Below are 19461 nucleotides of genomic sequence, written 5' to 3'. Positions count from 1 at the left end.
AAAAAATGGTGGCATGCTCACCGCCATCTACTACAGGTAATACACTGACTATGGATAAATTCCTCATACAACGACACTTCAAATAATCCAAACTATCCCTTTAGTCATAAACCAGTGATCCAACCATGCATGATATTGGAAAAAAAACATTAAATTTGGAGAAAAACAAACCACTCAAGAAATCACTAAAAGAAAGGCATTATTAAATACTAAGTACGTTATTGATATTTGGGTTTTTTAAGTGCTGCCTGAGACTGATGGAATACACAATTGACGTAATGACTCAGTGATTATAATCAGAGAGCCGTGCTCAGGAGAGCTGGTTAATGCACAGCCCAGCCCTGAGGTGCCATTAGCGTTCACAACAGACCTGTTCGCAACAGAGACAAGCCTGAATCCTCATAATGAAATTCAGCGGGTGTGCGAGGGTGTATCCCCTTCTGATGAGCCTGAATCATCCTTACACCTCCAATTTTCCTTTGCCACTGCACCACCCTATTGGCCTCTCCAGACTCGTTATGACTCAGGACTAAAGCCCATTTGATGTATGATGATGAAGAAACACAGATGGATACACTGCATTGTTTTACTGCGTATGATAAACCCATTCTCCCCTGTAGTTGGTAAATATCAAAGTTTTTGTCACACCCCTCTGCATCAGTTAAGTTTTAACAGAGGGGACGGTCCAATGGGAGCACCATTGTGATGCCATGACAGTTTTTTTTAAGTAACCTGGCTCTTCTTGTTAACCCACCACTTGGAAATCAACTCATGAACAACTTTTTGTTTCTCCCCTGAAGCTATACAGTGCAGAGAATATTATAGATACAAAGCGAAACTGACCGAAGGCTAGGACTTAAAGAAAAAGGCACAATGACAAATCTGTCTGCTACTTCAGCACCAAAGACGGCACCATGGATTTAGTAACACACGGTTAAACTACTGATATTTCAGAGCCATGGTCAGGGCCATGGATTCTGATTTGCATGAACCCCAGTCAGATAAAGGATCAGTGAGTCAGGCAGACTGGACTAACATATTCAACAAAACAACCCCTTTATCCCTGAGCTACTCAAGGATGCAGAGGAGGAATGGCAGGTTAACAAGGGGGCATTTTGGTCGTTTTGCTAACGACATCAAAAGCTACCCTTTAGAACAGGACTTGAAAACTGTGTTTCCAGCCTGCAACGTGATGTCCAAAATGTAATATAATCCGGCCTGCAAAATGTTCCATACCAATTTAACCACCTCTTCACATACACTTGAAATAAAAATACAATTCTGTGTTTGATGAAAGTTTTCATCAGGGTGAAAATATGTCAGTAATAGAAATAAAACTACATTTTCAGTAATATTGTGCTTTCTTGCAGTACTTGAACGTTGAAGTGGCACTCCTGTGAGAATGGTAATACTAGAGGCGGCCCCAAGCCAATTTGAGTTTGAGGACCCTGCTTTAGCATCTGTATGAGACGCTGCCAGAAAGTCTTTTTAACACCTGGTTAATGCTGTAAAACAGCTGCAGCTTGGTTAGGTTTAGGAAAAAGAACTATACCTGCTAACACTACACAACTACTACATGTGATGTGGTATAAGCGAAGTCCTGTGACATAACTTAAAACTTTTGATAACATTCATTTTTGGTTTTAAACCCTGATCTCTTGGGCGGAAAGTCCTGTGTTTCTTTGACCCACTGATGCAGATGCTAAAGGGATGCTCCCTTGTGCATCTGTACGACAAGGGGCATAAAAAAGCACCAGAATTTGACAACTTAAGAAAGAGGACAGGCTGGTATGACATACACACAAACACTCAACAACATGTTAATATTTTAATTGTCTGTCTCTCTGTTCTCTTTTCATTTCTGTCTCTACTTCAGCTCAAGAATGGACTGTGCCCAGTTTCAGTCTATGCAAAATCCTGCTAAATACCGATGTTAGGTGTTAATTACAGCATGATGACATTTAGACTCACAAATCAATTTCTAAATGCTTCACTCAGTAGAGACTCAGGACAGTATCCCAGCTTTCATCGCTAAAACTGGGTGGAAACAATTAGTGAGTTTTTAAAAAGCTAGAGCTGCGGCAATTAATCAAATAACCAATTATTAAACTATTAAATTCATTACCAACTATTTTAATAATTGATGAATTGTTTTAAGTCGTCAGCATCATTCATCAGTTTTTAAAGATGAAGCCTAAAAATTCTCTGATTCCAGCTTCTCAAATGTGATTATTGTTTGGTTTCTTCAGTCCGTTGTGGACAAAACAAGACAATTGAGAACATCATCATCGTGATCAACATTTTTTTTTTTTTTTTACCATTTTTCTGACGTTTTATAGATTAAACAACACATCAAATCATTATCAAAGTCTTCGGGGTGGTCCTCCACATTGGGGCGGTGACATGCAGAAGTTGTGTTCCTACTACTGACAAAGATGGGGGGAGCGCATTGTTTCAAGGTGTGTTCTTGAAAAAATGTATGGGACGTGGGTTTTTTAGCTTTTATTTGCTTTTTTTTAAATTTTGCTTTTTTGTTTTTTGTTTTGCTTTTATTAGTGCTGTAACTGTGGTGATAATTTATTGTAGTTGGGTTAGGTTTTCTTTATCTTGTAAATTTGTTCAGTATTTAGTGTCTATTTATATGTTTATATTTAAGTGTACTTTAAACTGTTAACGGTTCATATGAAGCTCAATTTCAAATTCAAACCTCAGCAATGAAAAATGCTAATCCTTATTGTGTTTCCTTTTTAAAAAGTATTGCTCTGACATAATCATATCAATAAAATATAAAAAAAACCTACATGGGATTGAATATAAAGTTATGTAACACAGCACAACAAACAAACCAGTGCATTATTGCACTACAGTATAAATGAAATATTGCTAATCTTTCTCGGTGTTAAAGTGGTTCTATCAATCTCTCTGCAGCCCTGGATGGTGGAGATCTCAGAGGCCAGGACACGGGCAGCTGGTATTACACACATACTCGTGCTCCCTGTCTCCCTCCATCTGCTCTCACTCCACTATTTACGGCCACACGTTCACTTCTCCATGCTGTGAGACTACCTGCCAAGTAAGGAACATTACAGGCTCCGCTATCTCCGCTCCGATCATATGCAGATGTCCAGAGCCGTAAGAGGGGACAGGTTTTCCGAGGGAGAAAATAATTTTATGCGCAATTGAAAATCTTATTACGAGCCAGGAAAAAGCCACACTCGAGATAAAGAGGAGCGCAGGTCCGCTCATGGTTTTACTGCTCTAAAAATAGAGGTCTTACCACCTTTTTTTAAACTATATCTTTACTGAGGTCATCATATTGTCGCCAAAAAAAAAAAAAAAAAAAAAAAAAAAAGAGCACATTTTTGAGAATATAAAAATGAAGAAGCCTGCAAGTGCTTGACTAAGCATTAAACTGACGGAAATCAAAGTCTGTTCCTGTGCTCCTCATGCTGAGTCAACTGGCCGTTAAAGTATGGAAAAGACCTTGTTTATCGCTGCAGAATACAACCGAGAGCCGTGCTGACAGAGAACACGGGTGGAACAGAGAGACAGTATGAACGCTGACATAAAGCGCAATCTTACACCTCCTGATACAAAATACAGAAACGAGCTCGTCCACCACGTTCTAGTTTCTTTATGATTGAAGTTAGATATCTAATCTAAATTGTGGTTCCTTCATGTGGAATAGGAAAACTGCCTTCCATCTCAAAAAAAAAAAAAAAAGTAATATTTGAGCAGAGGGCGTCGTGAGCAGCCGAGCATGAAACAAAGTTTGCTGACGCATAATGTTTTTCAATAAGGAGAGGACTCACCATAAGGTTCTGGTCCTGGAGAAGCTCTTGTCAACTCTAGAGAGAAACAAAGAGACAGAACATTAATCTCAGTTCACATCACATGCATTACTTAATTCTGAATTTAAAAAAAAAAAACATGAAGTGAAACAGGGTAAGACGTTGTGAAGTGCAGACTTGGTGGAACAGTAATGAATATTTCCATAACTGGAGTAGATTAAGAATTATAATTTTCTTAATTTACACTAGCGACTAGCAACAGCAAGTGTGGCATTTAGCGACACCATCTTGCAAACACCATAATTAACCCCCAATTTCCTCGCATCTAAACAACACGAAAGGTCCCATCTAGAGACAGTATTTGGTTTGTCTGTTCTAGGCTACTGTAGAAACAATTTTTTGACCAGTTCAGTTTGAACTTGGCTGAAATGTTGGCTACCATAGATAAAAAAAAAAACGATTCCTCACCAGAGCACCCATAGCCTTATCTGGAGTTCATGTCCTCTCCTCTGTTTACAGTGCACACACTTGATAAACATTTTATGAATATGAAGTTGTGCTATGCTATGGACTCCTAGAATTAGTAAGTACAACTTTCATTTTATTGTAGTGGTACTTGTGTCCACATTTTGACTCAAGTAATGGAGTTGTGTACTTTGTCCACCTCTTGTAATTTGCATTAAGACAAAGACTAGATGTTAGAGAATTTCTAAACATACTAATTTGGTTTTTGGATGAATATAAGAAACAATTTTTATGGGCCTAACTGTCAGGAGTTATATAAATATATACTCTCTTTGAAGAGTAACTTCAGTATTTTTCCACCTGGGCCCTGTTCGCCCGCGACTAATGGGGACAACAAGCCCAGTATTGATCGACCACTTCAGCCTTGAAACAGGCAGCAATGTATGTTATGGGTAATTGCACCTGTCAAAGGATGTCCACTAAAAATGCTTCTTTTTCCACTGAATGACTCAAATTATTGTTCTAAGAATGTGACAACATTGGGGAAATGATGGCTACAGCAACACACCTTTTTTTCAAAAGACTTATATCCTTTTTGTTAACCACAAACAGCAGATTTATTGTTCTCGCCAAAGCCACAAGACTCCATTTATATTGTAAAATACACTTGATTTAAACTTGATAGAGATTTTTTGTGACTTTTATTCTGTCTCTTAGTTCATCTTTCCACTTTTTCAACAATCACCAACCCTTTATTTACAGAGTTAGTGGTGAAAATATCACCTGGTGGAGGAGTGAGAGGGATCAGACATCATAGAAGCAGCAGGAGAAACAACACGTACAACTAGAATATTTTCACATCTAACTTGGTGACTAAAGGGTTTAGTTCAACCAAACCAGAGTTGGTGATTGTGGGAACAGTGGAAGGACTTACCAAAATGATTTAGTTGAGTTTTATTTTGTTTTTCTGTCAAGTTTGAAAAAAAGTCAAAATGTGTTGCCGCTGAGTTGCATTTCATGACCGCTTATATCGCGGCCGGCCGGACCCAACATGAACCGTGAGCCCAACTCGCCTCCAAGCGGGCTACAGTCACATCGCACCGCAGCCCAAAGTTGGCGAGCCTCCTTTCTGTTTCCCTCCAACAAGCGAGTGTTGTGATACTGAGCTCATGTTTGCAGGAGAGCAGAGAGAAAGATGTTTTTAGTAGTCTCTTTATGTTCAGCTGTCAGTACTTCTCTATCTTCACACTGAATCGTTATGTTTTTAAATGTAGTTTCTCTCCTCCGTCTGTGATTTTTACTGTCTGGTGTTTGTTTTATTACACACAGCTGTTGTCTGTCGGTCTGTGCTCGCTCACGATAGCCTCAGTAAACGTCCAGTGGGAGGGGCTCAGGACACAGAAAACGAAACCTAACTCAGCTGAGATTCAAAAATCAACCGTTTTCAGGCTTTCTACCCACTACAGATTTGATGTACGCTCTTCATCAACTCCAAAAGGAAACATCCTTATCTGCTTAAATGTTCACCAACTAGTTGCTGGCTCTTTTTTTTGGCGACAGTTTATTGAAGGGCAGGAGCCGAGGACACTGATGAGACTTCATCAAGTTGTGGGCTATAAAAGCAAGACAATGACCAGAAAAATCGTAAAATACTCCACAGAGCTCAGAGGAACTGCAGAGTTGGGTAATAATTCTCAATAATACACACGGTGATTTGATCCATAATGAAAGAATATTGGCTAGTGCAGCATGGATGTTTTGAACAGCGTGCCTCCATGAAGCCAGATGAGTATGATCCACATCGCCTCCCTCCGCCGCTCCCTTTTCTTCCCTCCTCTTCCTTTATCTACTCCTCTGCCTGCCAGCCACTTGCTAAGTACATCCAGAGTGGGATTGTCTCAGAGATGGGAAGGGGCAGCTGGCAGATGTGCTGCCATGCAGGCAAGCAGAAATGTCTGGAAATATCTGGATGAGGTGGTGGCCAAATAAAGCAGGTTTCAGAGAAGGAAGAGTCAAATATCACACATGATAAGAGGGGAAAATTAAAGGGATAGTTTGGATTTTTTTGAAGTAGGGTTGTATGAGGTACATATCAACAGCTGATGGTTGTCGCCCCTAGCTTGGAAAAGAAGCAGGAGTACTGCTGTAGACCAGGCCAGCAGCAAAATATATTTTAGCCAATTAAAAAAAAAAAAAAATAACTTTGCATCACTTTTCTTTGCCATCAGACAGCCTTTTCCCCTTTTCCAACAGGGAACCACTGTTATATAAGTCACACATAAGTTTCCTTAGTCTAGAAGTCTCGTTTAAACTGGTGTTGAGTTTTTTTTTTTGGGTGTGGTAGGTGAATTTTGTTGCTGACCCTGGCCAGAGCAGCACATCGCTTTGCTTCCTACACCGGTGCTCCTGCGGCTTACGACAAAAGCATGCAGAAGATATAAGAAATTAATTGCAGGACTTGTGCTGTTACATGGAGCGATGGGAATAATGATTAATGTCGGAGAGAGAAAGAGAAAGCATGTGCGCTTATAAGTAAAATTAACTGCCAGGAACAGAAAAAGCGAGAATACAAATAGGAGATAAAATACAGCGAGACAGAATAAAGTGGTTTGTCTCTTTTCTTCTCTTGATGCATTATATTTACAGCGTGTTAGTGGAGTTTTTTTGTGGCTGATGCTCTCGTTCCATTTACTCTGCATACAAATGACTCAGGGCAAATTCTTCCACCTGGATCAATCTTTGAAGCGGGACCAAAGTGGACGCCACCAGTCGCGGACAATCAATCTGCTGATAATCACCGCTTATCCCTTCCTCCCCGGGGCGAAGCCAATCAAATAATTACCATTGTCATTGGATGCCGACACAGTCGCAGGCGCTCGCTCCATTCGTCAGCAAAACAACAAAACAGAAACGACGTAAAGGAAATTGAAGCCACTCTGCAGACAGACTCCTTCAAAGACAGAACTGAAGTTTGCTTTAAATTATAGTGTGCAATATTAATGTGTCAGGGAGACTCTATTTCAGCTTTATGTGGGGTTACTGCTGGGTCATCTGAGTCAATTGTCTTCCTAAAAGAAACATCTCCAGTCTCATCCTTTGCGAGATTTCTCAAGAAACAAAACTCACTCCAAAGTGTAATGGCAACCTGTGTGACTTTGGCAAGTCTAATGCTATAAATCCAACATTTTATATCTGTTGACATTGACAGAAAGTATTGATTATTCCTTTTCCTCTCTCGATCTCATTCAAAAACCTTTTAAAGTGATAAATGAGATTTCCAGCAATGTCACAAACCATTTAAGATTCACTCAAGGAGAGCCTGGAGTCAGGGATGCATTCACAGGCAACGCTCACTGCACATCACATGTGATTTACACCACCATCATCTTCATAAAATATTCATAGAACCGTATCTTATCCTGTTTTGAAATTATTTATTTATGCTCAGGAGCGTTTGGGATGTGTAAGAAAAGAGTGCCTGAACATCTGCCCTTCACATCCTCAACAGATTTATTCAGCCTCAGACACACATCTTCACCTCATCAGCCTCACAGATTTTTCGCTGATTGTTTTCGATCTTTTCGCTCGAATGGGAAATAACTAGTTCCAATTAACGCTGTAGACTGGCATCAGCTGGAATGATTATTTTCTAAATTAATTAGACTGAGGTCAGAACTCGGATGACCCCGATGAAGGCCACAAGCTGAAATGTGCTGGACAACAACAATAACAATAAACTTGTTCTATTTACTACATGTGCTGCTGCAGTTTTGATCTCTTTAGAATATATTTTTCCTTCTCAGTGCACCTTGGAAGTAGGTGAGGCTGTACCAGAGACCCCTGCTCTGCTTCTACAATGTCAGTTAGTCTATGATTTTCCCAATCTGTCATTAAATGACCATCCCCTTTTCCCAGAGCCTATAAGGTGACATTAAACATATTCAGTTACGTTACTATTACATTTATTATCCTCACATCTGGGCAGATGGAACCAGTCAGTGTTTTGTATTTCTGATGGTAAATGTCTGGAAGGATTAATCATAATTATCATAACAGTCAACTGACTAATCACTGTGCTTTCAATTCATTAACTCAAAAAAGTGGATTCAGATTTAAAGGGGCCATTCCATTTATCTTATACATGAACTTCAGTTCACTTGTCACATTGAGCACCAGTCTGTTTCATATAAATAAACGCCTAGCCTCTTACAAAAATGACAGACGCTCAAATAACGCAGTCAAAAACATCACAATAAAGTAATTTCACAGAACTTTCTCTGCAAGGTGTGGGCTGAAGTTACAGCTGGTAACTCCTACGCTTTTATGAACACATCATATTTAAACAGGGTTAGATCAAATAACAAAACAACTTTGAGAGTAGAGGTGTGGAAATGTCTCAATCCTAAGAGGCTTAGTGATGTGGAAGATTCTGCATCGACACAGTGACATAAAACAGTCAGGAGTTTGCAGCCTACGCACAAAATTGTAGTACACTAATGTTTATTGTTTTCTTTCCTGCCTCAGCTGGACAATAAAATTGTAAAGGTATGTTGTTATGCTGCAATGTTGCTCTCTTTCACTGAATCGTGGAGGAACATGAAGCTACTTTTATATGCTGGAAGATATGATGGAGTGAGGCAGAGATCAGCAGCGAGCAACGAAAACACACCCAGTATTTTGAAAGTGGACGTCTGGGTTCATTTCAGATTATTAACTTCCTGGGAGGCACTAACTGGACAAGCTACATGGTGTGTGTAAAATCTGCCAAACAAAAATTAAAACACTTTAGTTGCAGTAATGCAATAAATTAGAGGAACCGCATTCATGTCACAGACCATTTAAGATGTACTCGAGGAAAGTTTGGGGTCAGGGATGCATTTAAAGGCGACACGTACTGCACATCGACAGTATTACCAACATCCAAAAAATATTCAGTGAATGGGATAATAATATGTTTATACTCGGGAGAGTTTGGGATGTATATGAACAGAGTGAACAAAATGATATTGTATGCTTTCCCTTCTTCAGAACAATTTCAGACCTTATTTTAGCTGAACACGCCGCCCTTTTGACCCTGAGCTGACATCTGCTTGTAGGGATAATAATTGATGAAAAAGTAGCAATTTGCAGTAAGAAAACTGTGGATGAGATACACTGATGCACCAAGATATGTCTGAATCGCTGACAGGTGAATCAGAATCAGATTAAATCCTGAGCCCAGTGAAGACGCCCTCCTCCATACAGGAGGCAGAGGAGGGTCTCATGAAAGATTAAAATTCAATATATCTCAGCCTCTCATGCTTCAAGTTTTACCTCTTTAAGTCCCCAAACAACACGTGCAAGAGTAGAGTTTTGAATACCTCTTTAATTTAATAAAGCAGCGGGTCAATATTCAATTGCATGTCCACACCACTTGGTGGCAGGATAGATAAGTGGTGAAATCATAGCTGATAACATGTGTTATCTGTGTATCTGTGCATGCCTGTGTCCTCACACTGTTATCACTCTGTTTCTGCTGCTCTGTTGGCTCTCCGGCCCGTCTCTATCTCCAGCCCCTCTGTCTCTCCTCTCCCCCCCGTCTCTCCTCGCCGCTGTCTCTCCTCCCCCCCGTCTCCTGTCTCAGTAGTTTGTCTGTTGTAAAAAATATTGGGTGAGAGAGGACGGGATGATGTAAGTAATTGAAACAGTATCGCTGCAGTGTGTCCGACATCAAACATGTTATTTCATAAACCTGCTGCACACTCTTTGCACTTGCTTCTGTCATTAGGTGAAACTCACCTTTTGTACATGTCTGTAAAATGTATTTGGCGTGCAAACAGTGGCATTCTGCATGTTGCTGGTAAGGGGGCTCGGCTGTTTTGCTCGTGTTTGTTGCCCAGTGTTGAGAATGGAAATATTAGTTTTCCAGTCAGCGATACGCTTGGTGATTACCCCCCTGCTGACACAGGCAACACACTGTTTTGGTGTTAACAGTCAGGAGTGAGAAACAGACTGACACATAAACAACTGCACCTCCATCTACTGTGGAGGCGTACACACACATATAAATAGGTAGAAGGTAACAAAATGGGCCTGGCTATTATGACAATATAAACCTGTTTTATCACTGAGCTTTTACATACAACGACTGCTGAAAAGTTTGGTATTGACTGACACAAAAGCTTCATTCAGAGAGGCCTTCTCTATATCTTCAATGGTCTTTCATGCTTTTAGGTTGTAGGTAATCCTCTTTACAAATAGATACCAATTTGTATGAAAGGTCTCAATCACGCTGACAATTGAAATAGCAGAAAGAGATCCTTCTGATCAGTTAAATAAACAGTTAAATAAACCACCAGTCACTGGTAAAAGAAATTGGAATCTTAGCATTAAAATCTGTGCAGATTTAAATAGGAACAGGTTCCTGAAACAGTGTCAAGTGCACAATAATTCCTCTAACAAGCTGGAGTTACCAGATGTGTTGTGTTTGCATAGCTTATCTTGAAACTACAAAATAAAAATGGAGGTTTGGTAAAGGTTTAGCATTTTCTGCAAGTGACTCTTCCTAGGACCTGCCACTAAAGTTAGCAATACATAAGCTAGCTAACAACTGATGTTGATTAGATAGCTAGTTAGCTTGTGCTAACATAGCTATCAGATAGAACTAGCTAGCTAATAATTCATGTGTAGATGTGTTATATGAGCTTGACACCAGACACAAAGATAGCTTGCATTCAGTCCAGTGAGAACTGCTCACCTGGCACATAAGGCATTTTTTTTTTCCTATCATCCTGGTTTCACAATATTTCACGGGCCACTGAATATGCACTGATTTTTAAATCTCTTTTCTCGACTCTTGGAAACTTTTGCAAATATAAAACTTCATGCATCGAAAATTCATAATAAAAAAACACAGCACTTTGAACTGCAGACATCTCTTTTAGGCCAATGGGAAAAACTGGAAGCAAGGCTGAGTGGCAATGCTTAGTCTAGGTTTTATTACACATATATCAATTGGTGTTGATTAGCCAGCTAGTTAGCTAGCATCTTGCTACAGAGCAAAAGACTGGCTAATTGGTTAACTAGCCAGCGAGCGGTTGATGAAAATTAGCAAATTAGTTAGCTAGAATTTTACTAACAATAAGATGTGATATGTCACTTTTTAAGTTCTTTTTTTTTAACCATGTTTAAAATTTAGTTTTCTTTTTAACTTAGATAAGCCGAGCACATAACATGTCTGAGTACAGGAAACGGGAAAGGTGAAAGTTGACCAAGGTTCCAAAAGGGCTGCAACTTAGAGATGTTAGCTGAAAAAACTATGGACCGAAGAATCACAGTTTAAACCTCTGTATTCAGTCTAACCGCTGAGTAAACAGCAGAGGGCCTGGAGGAAAATGAGATCCAACAGCCTAATATTTAAAGCTCACTGCAAACACTGTTTGTGGCTCAATAATAATTTTAGGTCTTTGCTTTTCTGGACTGGAAAACAAATTCAAAATCGAAGGGTATTTGGAAGAAAAATGGTAACAACACTGTGGGGACATCAACAAAATTTAAGTTTTAATTACTTAATTATTTTTGCTTTTTATTTTTGCCCAATCTCACAATGTGTCCACAGGCGATTTGGATCTGCTCCAAAATGCAATAGGTTGTTACTTCACATTACTGATGATTACTGATCATAAATCTTGTTGTATTAATATTTTGTTGAAGCACAAATAGTCATCCCTACAATATTATGGCAATAACAATAAATACCGATAATGTATTTGGTCAAAGTTTCATGAAAACTGGTCTCGTAGCTTTTCGATAAACCTACAGACAAACAAACAGTCACCACATAACCTCCTAGGTGGAGGTGAAAATACATTTATACATTCATCAATATAACAGGGGATTCCAAACGTCCTCACAAGAAGATAATTATCTCCCAGCGTCTGAGACTGTTTGATTTTAAATGAACTGAAATAACCTCGTTGCAGTGGATACCGCTATTGATTATTTCATGCATTGCAGTCACAAATCTTTTGACTGAGCATCACATGGATTTCACTGAGACTTAAACACTCACTTAAACCACAGCAGGCCTCTCTCTCTAACAGGAACAGAGAGATAATGGAGAATTGAGCCATTCAGACAGAAAGCTCTATGAATTACGTTAAATGTGAGAAATCAATACGAGATGCGGCTTAATGTGTTCATCAGCTTTCTTTGAGTGGAAGGACGAGGAAGCGCGAGCATTCAGAACAAGACGGTCAAGAGCACTCCAGTAATTATCCACCATCAGCACTCACACTCTGCTAGACGTGACAAACGAGGACTGTTGTGATCCGTTCTGTTCAGACCGTGGGCTTTAAACATGTACAGTGGTATCAAACGCCTGTTTCCCCATGCAGTCCACTCCCAGTTTATGCAGCATGTGGATCTACAGAAATGGCAGTGAACCAGAATTTTCACCAGCTAATTTAATTTTCGAGCAGCGATAAAAACTTTTTAGCATAATTGGACTAAACTGAATGCAGCTTTAGTGGAAGTGACAAGCAAACCCTTAAGGGGGAAAAGGCGGCGTTTGGCTGGTTGCTGGGAAAAGATGCAGCTTGGCAGCGTCCTGATAATTCAAATAGTAAAAATCATATGAAGAGCTGAACAAAATGCGTCAACAGAATAAGTCATCAATAAGATATCTGGACTGAAAGTTCATAGAAAGAAAGCTGCCTTTAAGTTACAAAAATCTATGTTCTTTATTTTTTATTTCAGTTTGTTTTCTTTTTAGACTGCTGACAACCCATTGGAAGCCTTTTGCCTTCATTAGTGTTTTTCAAGTTGTAAAATGTGTGTTGATTTGTCTTGTGCTCTCACCTAATCCCCAAAAAGCCACAGGCCTTCAGTCATCATAATAAAGGGACCCGACTGACAAGACAGCAGGTTTAAGAGTCTGTTTTGATGCAGATTTTGGACTAAAAACAACCTTCCAAAGTTAAATTTCTTGCGTGGATTCATTGCTATGCTTGGAATCACTCTGAAGCGCATGAAGCCAATTCAAGAACGATGAAGAAAACAAATCTGTAAAGGGTGAAAAAGGAAAAAGCGTACCCGAATTGACAAAAAAAAAAAAAAAAAAAAAAAAAGGCCTTTGACCTACAAAAACTGTGCAGCCTTGTGTCAGAAATGGAAAAATATTCACAGACCAGTCAGTGTTCAGTGGATAAAACAGATGCTATTAAGTCTTTCATTAGAAAGGATATCATACATATTAAAGGCTAAACAGCACATATTAGAGAACATTAATCTTGTTAAGGATTTAGATTTAACAGATGATTAAAATTTTTCCACAGTTTCCAATCTTTTGTAAATATCATTTTCGAGTTGTAATGATTACTTGATTGGTTTCCAGCTATTGAACTGAAGCAACCGTTTTGGTTGAAGTTCTCCGATTTCAGCTCCTTGAATCTGAGTGTTTGATGGAGAAAATGATCGACACGATTGAGGGACAAAGAAAGTAATGTTTAGTTGCTGCTCTGCTTTCTTTTTTTGATTTATGTTAAAGCAGAAATTTTATGTGAAATTTTATGGCACGCTATGAATGTGAAGTTCTTTATTGCTTGGTATTAAAATTTAAATGGAAAAAAAACATGCTCAAAAAAGGCAAGGACAACCAATCTCTAGCACAGCTGGTATCCTGTTAGACAATTGTGTGACATTTTGTCATAATTAATGCTGGAATTCATGTGTTTTGTGAGAACACATTGACCTTTGACCAACAAATTCTAATCAACTCATCCTCGAGTCTAAGTGGACGTTTTTTGCCAAGTTTGAAGAAATTCCCTCCAAGCGTTCTTGAAATGGCGCAAACAAAAGAACAGAGGTCAAGCTTTGGTTATTTCCCATGAAAAACTTGCTATGTTTGTTTTTTTTCTGTGCTTTTCTCACTGAGTTGAATTTGGCAGGGCTCAGCTGGAAAAAATGTGATGTCAAATACTTGATTGTAATGCACCAATCAGGATTTAGCAAACTTTAAATACAAATCTGTTGACTGTTGGTGAGTTTTTAAGTCACCGTCAAAGAAATCTCATGAACCCACACCCAGACAGTCTGGAAAAAATAAATTAGCTGTATTTTTTAAGTGTGAAACTCTCAATTAATAATACCAAAAGTGTTTTTTCAACTTTGATGAAGCTTATTTAGTGATGAATATTTAATGTTCTAGAGAAATACTTTTAAGTGTCAGGGTCTTTGAGTAATAAGATACCATCTCTCATTAAATATATCTGAACTAGAGCTGAAAAATTAATCAAAATATTATCAAAATCGCAATAGAGCCAAGTGATTTTGTCTGACCAACAGTCCAAAACCCAAAGATATTCAGTTTACTATGATAGAAAACAGAGAAAACCAGCATTCCCTCAAATCTGAGATGCTGGAACTATGTAATGACTTATTAATCAATTATCAGAAGAGTCGTTCATTAATTTTCTGCTTGACTAATCATTGAAACTCTGATGCAGATGGATCAGAGCCATGAAAAACAAACTACCTACAGCTGAGCAGCTAAAATGCCCAACAGTAAAGGAGCACTGGGTGAAGAATCACTCCATCCTCCTCCTCAAAACCACCATCAGGTAGGTATAAAATACCTTTGAGGGAAAGTGAGCGGCGGGTTATGCACACAATCCCATAATCCTTCACTTGGCTGAACAGTTGCCAGTTGTCTTCGGGCTTTAAGCCGACTTTATTCACCAGCAGGGAAGCAGCCAGCTGTAATGTTAAGCCCATGAAACCACCGGCATCACCGACCAGCTTCCTCCAAATCTGCAGTTTACCATCACAACCTCCAATCTTAAAATAGGCATGTCACATCAAACAAGGCCTTTAAGATGGTGTAGGGGTGTTTATGAGGGGGCACTGACCTCGCCTGCTTGTTTCCTGTTGTTGATGGATTTAAAGGAAAAGCTTTAAAGGAAAAGATTACTGAAAATCCACCTAACAAACGATGGGACTCATGCAAGAAGCCATTTATGAACAAATTTTCTTTGTTAGAACTCAATGGGTCTCATGCAAGAACATTCTTGCACCAAGAGCCCGTACAACAATACCAAGTCAGATTCAACAAACATTTGTACCGTTATATAACTGTGTACAACATCCACCTGTGCATATCTGAGTTCACCTACACGAGACTTGTAAATCTGCGCAAGTTTTCCCCAATAATACCATATAAGGCTACGCTTCCTGCTCCTTATCTCAGGAAGTGTTCATTCACAAAAATGGCATCAAAGAGTAAGAAGAAAAAGTCTGGAGTTCAAAGTCCTGCTTTCAAAGATCCATAAAGGAACGTTTTTTTTTATTTTAATAGCGTCAGTAGTGGAATTAAGGCACCTGCTAAAGCTGAGGAACGGGAGGAACAACGAGTGCTGTTAATCTGTGGTACGTACGTCATCGTCACAGCAAGACAATCTATGACTGCAGTGGGAGGAGGGGGTCAAGGCGAAGTCTCATTCACAGACACGGATGAAAAATACATGCCATGATAATTATAGATGATGTCGCAATGGAGGACATTGCCCTGGACAGCAACTCGTGTGAACCTGCATGTGGAGATGCGACCTGACATCAGGAAATCGCCAGTTTAAATTAATGATGATGTTGTTTGGCTGTATGGACACGTTTAGAATCAAATTATGATCAAAGTCAAAGAGGATGATGTCAACATTATCATGAAGTGTAATTTTCAAACCCAGAGTCGTCACTGAAAAACGTCAGTCTGGATAAAAGCAGACTACGACAGGTCTGGACCAGTTGTAAATTGTGTTTGTATCTGAAAGAAAATGAAAAAAAAAACAACAACAAGAAAACTGGTGAATGCGGCAAGTTCTCTTAAATCACTCTTACAAAACACTTAAGAACAAATCTGTTGGTTCTTGTATGCGGCCCATAGTTTTCATGTTTTCTTATTTTTCCTTTTCTCTTAGGTTAGAGAAAACGTTACGAGCGGCTGTGAGGTGGTGTTTGGGGCGGCCATTATCCTCAAGCGTGATTGGTTATGTGTCCAGTGTGAGGTGAGACCAGTTTGGAAAAATGAAACTAGTAAATCATAAAAATTCAAGTATATTTCACTACAGGGTGTGGAGGATGAACTTTGGAGTCTCACAGCCCGAAGAAAGAGGAACAACAGAGATACAATTTCTTTTTGAGGACTTAAAGAATAAAGTATGGAAGCTTTACAGTAGATTTGTGTGGAGCCACTCTGTTGTGCTGTGATTGTGCACTAATGAATGGATGAAACTGTAATGTACTATAATGTTAGTAACAGATAGATGATATAAGAAATGTTGCATTATTGAGTGCATGTGTATCTGTACTTCATGCCTCACCCCAGTCAAAAAAAAGCCTGGAAAAACCCCTGACAGTCCACAAATGCCCAGCACAAGTTTAAAAACTTTTTAAATTTTTATAAGTACATATAAAAAATATATTATCTCATGTTCAATAGTTTGCAGATGTCTATGGAGCCTGTGCACTGACGTGATGCAATAAAAGTTATCAGAAAAGTCAAAAATATAATTAAATGTAGAATTTAATAAATAACATTGATTGTTAAATCTTTTAAATACAAGTGTAAACACAAATATAAAGCTTTTCCTTTCAAGGTAGAATCAGTAGGATCTGTCAGAGCTGTTGGTAAACGCACCAGGAAGATTACAGGATGTCAAATGTCAATGTTTTGGGTTGGTCCTGAACTTCTCGTAGGTCAAAAATGATGATTAATGGGAACATATTTATATGAGTTTATACGTTGAAAATGTTGCATACCATTCCTTTAACCAATCTGTTGGTGATCTGTTTTTAATTTATTTTCCTTTACTAACAAACATTTGATGAAATAATAATAATAAAACTAAATTTATTTAATTCCAAGTCTTATTCTCCTTCACTCGCCTGCCTCTCTCTGCTGACACGACATTTATAACCTCACAATATGTCCAGTTACAGTCTTTTTTCTCGGCATCTTCAGTTCTTGGTGCCAAAGCGTTTGCACACGGCACAACATCTGCCCTTACAAAGTGTTTAGGGGGCGTTGCCTGTGCTAATAATAAACAAACGGCCCCCGCACTTTATGATCAAGTGGGATTCATCGTTCATCACATCTGGGTAAGAGCAGATTTCGATGGTTAAAAAAGTTCGGTGGATCTGGAGTCGACTTCTCATGCTTTTCCTCTTAAAAGAAATTTAAGAGGAAATATAAGACGCAATTTAAGAGAATGTTGCTGCATGAGGCCCATTGTTTATAATAGCTGTTCTCCCACACAGTCAGACATCTATTGCTTTTAAAGGATTTTGTCTACTTCCTATAATTACCCACTCTGAATTTACATAATACAAAAAGAAAAGTCAAATCAAAAAAGAAAACTGGCACAGGAGACAGTAAAATTGCAAATGGGACACAATTTCCACTTGTTTTTTTTTTTTTTTTTTTTCTTTTTAAACTCATCGGTTTTTGTTTGCAGCTTTGTACAAACAGCCGCGTTATCATCCGCTGACGGCAATTTCCATTAAATTGCACGCGGAAATTATGCTGCAACAAAACAGCTTCTTCAAGGACGAATCCTGGAACAAATGTAGAGACCGGTAATTTGATGGTCCAACTCCGGGCTTCATCCACTTCTGCTTGAGAATCCTTTCCCTGATGTTCATTAGGCGTTAATTTCCCCGGAGAGACCCCTTTTCAACAACAAGGCTTTTAACAACGGGGACACATTTTATTGACATCTGCGAGCAAACTAAATATGTTAGACACATTAAAGTGAAGCAGTAAAAGGCTGATTTCTTTTCTAATTCATGTCAGACAGCTGCGTGCTTTCAAAGAATCCCGAGGCTGTGGTAGTTCCGAGATTAGAGGAGGAAGTCTGTGACTAGAAGGTTATCAGGTCTGATCAGAGATGGAGGGAAAATTTAGGCCGAAGTAAATGAATATGGAGCACAGACCCTCAACAGACCAGACACTAAACTATCAAAGTGTTCCAGCAGGGCTGCGCTGGGGACAATTTGTTGGCTGTGTGAGCAAAGGACAAGTTGCTCTCAGCCGTGTTATTTACATGCAAACCATCATCCGCTCATTGTAACTAGTCTCATTTAAAAACCGATGAAAATTATTAGTGATTCAAAGCATCCCCATGAGAACTTTAATGATTATTGTTCTTTTAGTGGTTCGCATGGAAAATACTGATGCACCGATCCAACCTTTCTTCTCCTCACTCAGTCAATTAACTGAACTTAAGTTAGTTAAGTTATCCGCAGGGAAAGTCGTGCCCTGCATTTAAAGCATCCTTAGCACTACATTGTTCAAAGTCAGTAACTTACATGTTTTTCACTACTCAGTAACTGTGGCCGAAAGATATAGAAACTGGCAAACTGGCAAATGAATTACACTCAAAATATGAGACAAAACAAATATTTTAAATATCAGGATTATCTCCAATACTGGTGTATCATGACGCCCCTTTTTTGATCACAAGAGGAAACCAGAGCATCCAGAGTAGACCAATATGAACATGAGGAGAACATGCAAACTCCACACAGGAAGGTCCAGCCCCAGCCGGGATTCGAACCCAGGACTGCTGAGCCACTGAGCTGCCCAGAATCATTATTATTTTACGTAAGGTAGCAGGAGGCCGTAGGTTGCTGCGGCACAAAAACACAAAAAAAGTCCACAGCCTGCTGAATTTTACAAACCGTATTTAATGTTGACGGGTCACGTCACAGCCGATACACGGCGAGCTCAGGGTCTGACAGCATCTACACAACTTTTCTTTGGTCACCACTTTAAAGTGGAAAGAGGCAACTTTTCAGCCGACTAGTGTTTCCAAGTTTTATTACTGTTGCGCCGCTGTGGCAAAGACAACAAGAGTTGTGCCAAAATCTGTTTTGATGTGCCCCTCCTACCTTATCCTGCTACACCTAACCATAACCTACATATTAACCTCAGAGAGCCCCACTGCAGACAACACTACCTGACACACTTTGACACAGCACCAGATTGCTTTTGCGTTTCCTCAGAGTCACAGCGTTGCTCTGTGAAGAAATGATCAACACCAAATTGGAAACAGGACAGAAAAAAGATGCAGGTTCACTGATGAGGTTCACTGAAAATGTTGCAATTTTATACAGAATTTGAGAACAAGCAAAAGCTTTTTGTACTGATGTGCACTGCCTAGGTATAAAATAGTTA

General features: G+C 39.2%; 1 long non-coding RNA gene across 1 annotated transcript in view; it reads right to left on the bottom strand.

The window, feature by feature from the left end:
• LOC146332073 (uncharacterized) overlaps positions 1–19461 on the bottom strand; it is a 125915-nt gene that overhangs the window by 30024 nt on the left and 76430 nt on the right. The window contains exon 3 of the long non-coding RNA XR_014772031.1: positions 3813–3848. This is a non-coding gene — a long non-coding RNA (uncharacterized LOC146332073). The remainder of the gene's footprint in view (positions 1–3812; positions 3849–19461) is intronic.

This window comes from Lutjanus erythropterus, chromosome 2, assembly GCF_056507025.1.
Source record: "Lutjanus erythropterus isolate fLutEry1 chromosome 2, fLutEry1.hap2, whole genome shotgun sequence".
Classification (NCBI taxonomy): Eukaryota; Metazoa; Chordata; class Actinopteri; order Lutjaniformes; family Lutjanidae; genus Lutjanus; species Lutjanus erythropterus.
The sequence above is the reverse complement of the archived record's forward strand: the minus strand, read 5'-3'. Positions and strand labels throughout refer to the sequence as shown.